Source organism: Peromyscus californicus, unplaced genomic scaffold (genome assembly GCF_007827085.1).
Source record: "Peromyscus californicus insignis strain IS unplaced genomic scaffold, ASM782708v3 Scaffold_6__1_contigs__length_162567912, whole genome shotgun sequence".
NCBI classification, from domain to species: domain Eukaryota; kingdom Metazoa; phylum Chordata; class Mammalia; order Rodentia; family Cricetidae; genus Peromyscus; species Peromyscus californicus.
In genome coordinates this window covers 131,716,246-131,722,912 of record NW_026294584.1, presented here as the reverse complement: position 1 = coordinate 131,722,912, position 6,667 = coordinate 131,716,246, and positions in this window count along the sequence as shown.

Here is a 6,667-nt window from a genome sequence, read left to right as displayed (position 1 = left end):
GACTGGTCTAGCCTGAAACTACCAGTCTTCCAGCCTCTGCCTTTCTGCCTTAGTTACATTTCTGTCACTGTGAGAAGACACCTTATAAAAGAAACTATTACAGGATTAAAACAACTTATAAAAGAAAGTGTTTAATTTGGCCTACAGTTTCAGAGGGTTAGAGACTGTGATAAGGGAGGAAGTGAACAGTGGAGAGCTTACATCTTGATCCACAACCATGTGTGTGTGAGAGAGAGACAGAGACAGGAGAGACAGAAGAGAAGAAAGAGAGGAGTACCTTGGGAGTTTTTTGAAATGTCAAAGTCTGCCTTTAGCAACACATCTCTTCCAACAAGAACATACCCTCTAATCCTTCCCAAACAGTTCCACCAACTGGGGATCAAATAGTCAAATATATGAACCCATGGGGGCAATTCTCATTCAAACCACCACATTTTACAGTGTTGGGCTGCAGCTTGTGCCACCACACTTGGGCACTTACGCTGTTCTCCTTTGAGGTTATCCCAGTACACAGAGATTTTGAGTTGGTCAAAACTCAGACTTTAATTTAACTTCCCATCTGTCCCTAAGAGCTCTCTATGTGTGGCACTGACATAAGTTGGCAATATGAACTCTTTCATTCACTTTGAACTACTTACATTGCATCTATTTCTGCCTCCCAGGCTCTCAACAAGACTGAAAATTAACAGGAGTTGATAGCAAAAATAATAGAACTCAATCCTCAAATAAAATTTTCATTCAATGGACAATTCATTACTTAGAAAATCCAAGAATTATGAGTATAAAACTTATGCCTTATATAATCAATCTGCTTCTAAAAGATTTTAACAGCACAATGTTTCTTAAGTTTTTCAGAATATCTCATGTTAAAATATCACAAATCTCTCTTTTCAAAAACTATATTTAAATTATATTTGTGGGGGTGTTAGGGTGAATATGACCAAAATACACTGTATAAAATTCTCAAAGCATTAATAAAATATTTCTTAAAAATCCAAACCTATATTTAGTTTCAACTTACAGTAGTTTCTGTCGTAATTACAATTTTAAAGTCCACTTATGATTTTCCTTTATTGACTGTACCCTGAAATGGTTGACTTTAGTATTCCAGAGTTTTTTTTCCCTGCTTTTTGTTTGTTTGTTTGTTTATTGGTTTGTTTGTTTGAGGTAGTGTATGGTGGTGTTTTATTTGTACTGAAATGTGATTTTAATTGTATGTTAATAAATAAAGTTGCCCGGGGGTCAGAGCTATTAGAGCCATAGCAAGAGCGTGGCGGTGGTGGCGCACGCCTTTAATCCCAGCAGTATTGCCTGACTGCAAACTATTTTTCAAAGAAGCATTTTTAAAGGGAGGACAGTATATATTTGGACTACAGAAACTATAATCCATAACTGAGAGAAGTCAAAATAGGAACTCACTCAGGAGCTGAAGCAGAGGCCATGGAGGACGCTGCTCACTGGCTTGTTTCCCTTGGCCTGGCCAGATGCTTACCTTCCCCTTCCTTCCTTCCTTCTTTCCTTCCTTCCTTCCTTCCTTCCTTCCTTCCTTATTTCCTTCCTTCCTTCCTTCCTTCCTTCTTTCTTTCCTTCTTCCTTCCTTCCTTTTCTTCCCTTCTCTCTTTTGAGATTATAACATAATCACAATGTTTCTTCTTTCCCTTTTCTCCCTCCAAAACCTTCCATATACCTCCTCCTTGCTCTTTCAAATCCATAGCCTCTTTTTTCATTAATTGTTATTTCATATATATGTATATATGTTTATATCCCTAAATACAACCTGCTCAGCCTGTAGAATGTTACTTGAATGCATGTTTTCAGGGATGATCACTTGTTATTGGATAACCAACTAGTGTGCTCTTCCCTAGGGAAGACTATATCTCCCACTAGAGAGGCATTTTGGGTTTATTCATAATACAAACTTATGAAAATGTAATAATTAAATAATACCACTAATGAAATAGATACTGCTTTACATTTTAAAAAGTACTTTAGCAAGTAATGTTCCTGCATAACAAAGGACTTTAGCAAGTAGAGTTCCTGCATAACAAAGGTGAGGAAATGGCCATATCAACAGACCTAGACTAGATGCAAAAGAGAGATTTTGTCAAAATAATAGATCCCTTCAGGAAAATTTGCAATTTGGCTAGCCATCAAAAGGTCCTGCAGAAGGATCCTGTTTTAACCTCATGGACAACAGTTTTTCTCTGTTACCCGTCCATTTCTGAGTTGTTCTTTCTCCTGGTTTATCCAAATTCAGAGTCAAGGATCTGTTGTGTAAATTTCTCACAAAGCAAATGGAGACCGTTCTCTGAAAAGGAGCAATATCCTTGATCCCAGTAAGACTGTGTGTCCCGTGCAGCATCTCCATCCAACTCCTGCTTTAGTGCTTTCCTTATGGAACTAGAGGCCACTGATACCCATAGGATAGATAGCCCTTAACTTGTCTTCCCATGTGCCCAGGTGACTCCCCTTTCCCGAGTCACCACCAACGTCTCCACCTATTTTTCTTTATGGACAAATAGTTGGATCTAACTTGTTGGGACCCCAGCGATGAACTTCCAAGCTGGGACATGAGCAACAGTGTCAACATTTAAAAGTATAGTGAGTGGAGGGAGTAAGGTATTCCTGGAAAATATACTTCTGGAATGGTCTGGAAAATTATATACATTAGGCAGTAGCTGAACTTGAGTGTTTTATAGCTGTCTCTGTGAGAAGAAATTACTATTTCTCCACAATAATTCTTATTCTGCTAATGCCTCATAAAGTTCAGACATAAAACATAAATATTCCCAACCATTACATGGTGTTTCCACAGAAAATGAAATACATACAAACTGTGCTTTGGCATCTCTGCCTACTCCCAAGCCAGCACACATTTCTGGGACATGTCTGTCCTGGCACCGTGAGCCATTTTCCCTGTTAAAATCCCATCTGGCAAGCTGCTGACAATTATATTTTACAGAGAAAAAGACATTTTCCAAAACAGATTGACTTCAAGTTAGGCATTAGTATGCCTGTAGGTAGTATAAAAACTAAATTATTCAGAAAACAATTCATATCTTTAGTGAATTCCAGAATGTACCGTAAATGCTGTGCCTTGGCAAACTCCAGCGGCCAGTGCTTGCAGAGGATGTTCGTGAACATCAGAACTACTGGACATCTGTCCTGAAGCTACGGAGATGCTCCACAAATGGCATCAGCCTTCCACTTTCCAACCTCTTGTAGACAACTTGAAAGATACTATGAAATCCCTTCCCTCTCTTCCAGCCCAACTGGTTTGAAGAAATGTGAAAATAGCTCAGAAGAGCTCATAGAGGTCAAAGGAAAACATTTGTAAATATCTTCCTGTCACCTCAGTCGTCTGAGACTCCGCATGGGGCTCCTGTTAGAGAAGAGAACAGTCCTTCCAGCGATAGGAAAAATGCATTGAGATGGGTGGATTTTCTCAGGGGCTTCCCTGCAAGCTTTAGCGTTATGAAAAATGTTGCTAAGATATTGATTCCACAGAGGAAATGAGGATGAGGTCATGGTACCATTGACCTCTCCACCAACCACCTCCTTCACACACACACACACACACACACACACACACACACACACACACACCAGAGAGAGAGAAACAGAGAGACAGAGACAGAGACAGAGACAGAGAGATGAACTATAGCATTTGACAATGGGGTTATTTTCCCCAAAATTGTGTTGTATACTGATTTGGAAACAGAGCTAAAAGGTTTTACTAAATGTTAACATATATAAAAGAAGCTGTGACATTTCTTTTGATAAAATTAAGGATTTTTATTCTTAAATATTTATTGAGAATCCAATATAAATTAATATGAAATTACTGAAGATAAAGCTTTTCTTCTAAAGTTGGTTATTTGGAGGCTGAAGGAATTCGTGGCAACCAAACCAGCTCTTCAAAAGACACTGGAAGAAATCCTTCAGACTGAAGACAAAGAGCCTCACTCATGAAGGTGCAGGAAAGAGCAAAGCATTCTAAGAATGGCTCAGAAAACACCACACATTCAACAAAATGACAGAAATTCATGTAAACGTTCCAGTAGTGATGCTGGATACAACTGTTCTCAATTCCTTCATCAAAACACACAGATGGACAGATTGAACGAAAAAACAGGGGCCCACCAGAATGGTACAGTAAGACCCCATTTCTGAAGACGCCATGCAGCTTGGTTGCAGAACACAGAGAAACCATGATTGGAGCTTCCTCCCTTCTGGCTAGCCGTCACAATGCCAGAATGATTGTGTAGGCAGCTTTGGGGGGAAAGGCCACACCTTTCTTCCTAAACTTTGGGCTTTGCCATGCCATAATACCAGCTTTCTAGACAAGATATGCTCACTAGGGCAGTCACGCCGCAACTGTTTGGAAAGTAAGCAACTGCTTTGGGTTAATGTAGAGGCCCTAGAGACCCCCAAAACAATATAAGCTACTGTCATTGCTCTTGGTGTCCCACTAGAATTTGATGTTGAAGCTATCAACTGCACACTCTGGATATAGAATACAGAAAAATCAAGCTGGAACTGATCTGGAGTCTTCCTTCTTGTGGGCTGGCAGCCATAGTGCCAGGAGGTGTGATGTAGGCTCCTGGGAGACAAAAGCCATCAAGAGTCTTACCCAGCTTGTGAACCCTGAGACTACAAACAGACCTGCTAGGCAAGAACCAAAATGCCCATTGGTGCAATGGAGATGACCATCTACTTTTTCCTAGGATTTGAGGCCCACCCACGCCCCAGGAAGGAACCCATGAATGTTTACTACATTTACTACAAACTTGGCGAAGAGCCAGTGGCTGAGGAGGTCCCTGGCATTGGAGGAGAACTTACTACTGATATTTGCAAAACAGACATGTTGTTAAACGGCCTTCTGGTACATTCTCCCCGTAGACCAGCACCGCACACAGCCCTCCCTGGAAAAGCTTCCTACTGCTGTGGATGGTGGTTAATGCGGATGCTCAGAACTGGTCAAAATACCAACAATGAGTGGTGGTCGAGTGCTCAGCTCCAACTGAGACACCTTTATCATGCCCTCCTCCAAGGCTCAGGAAACATCATGGAAGAAAGGATGACATTAGTGTAAGAGTTGGAGGATAAGATGGTGTGCTGCCAAAGCTATCTCCTAGACATGGCATGGCCTTTCTACTCAGGAGCTCACGGATCTGCGGTATCCTGTGCAAGCCCTGCACAAGACTGGACCCATTTGATCAGGAAAGAGGGAGAGGCCCATGAATCCCCAGCCCTTCCTGAGAAACTGTTGGCGATTAATGGTGCTGGGGAGGAGTTTGAGCCAAAGGTAAGTAGTCCATGCTCTTGTAAATAACATCTCATGTGTGAAAAGTAGAAACTTATGTTTATGAAAGATACTGTTCAGAGAGTTAAAAGACAAGTCACAAAATCAGGAGACAAATACTTGATTCCTGAAAGGTAAATATGTCTCAAATACCACACATTAAATCAGTGCTATTTACTATAATTTTAAAAATACAAGATTAAAATGCAAACAATGTCAAAACCGGATGTTTCACAGTGTTATTCTTAAAGTAAAAAGCATTATACAATCCAACAAAATAATAGAATCTCATTAGATAAGTGAGTAAAGAATATGGATAATATAGCTCATAAAAAAGCATAAGAAGAAGAAGTATGAATTGAATTTGAGAATGGCAGCAGTCTCCACATTATGTTGTCTGAGTTAGTGTATGAGGAGATGGATCAGGAATTTCAGTTAATACAATCTTTTTTCCAATGAAAACTATATAATATACTATGACCTTTAACCATTTCCATTTTTAGGTCCAGTAACTTCATTATAAAGAATTTGTCTTAAGGAAGATCATTATGAAAGATACAGATGCATGAAAAGACAGAATTACATTGAATCGAATTTTGTAGATCTTATCTAGTTTTATTTATGGTTCTAGAATTGAAAAGAGGTACAGATCAAAGTGGCTGAGAATGCTTCATTCTATCGCATGTGTCCTGTGCACAGGCAGAGAAAAAAGAGATGTGCAGGAAGTTAAATATGTACACAAACAGTCCTGGCGGCTACAGCCCGCATCTCTCTTACTCAGACTAGTTTGAATAGTGGTGCTTATGTCCGGCTGAGACTTGGCTGCTTGGTACAAGTGTGGGGTATAGTCTTTGTATATATAAAGTTAAGTTAAAATTCAATATGCAGAGCTCGACCAAACAGTTCATGTTAACAGGAAGATAGATAGATAACTAATAGATGGGTAGTTACATAGACAGATAGATGAATGATAACTAAATAGAGAATATTTTTGTAAAAATATCCTTTGCTATATAATTTATAATAATAAAAGTGTTATTTTTTAAATAGTATAAAATTAGTACATGGTAGAATACTATATACAATTATACGTGATAAAATACTAAATGGCCTTAAGCATCATATATTCACAATATTGAATATAAAAACATAAAACAGCATAAAGACCATGGCATCAAAAACCATATGAAGTCGATTTATTTTCATGAATAATGTGATTACATGAAAGTTATTTTTATTACTTTCTGCATTTCTCAGGATAGTAATATATTAATTTTATTATGATAATCAAAAGGACCATAGCAAAAAGAATATATTTTGAAATATGTACTACTTAACAGAGTTAACTTAAGCATAAAACTC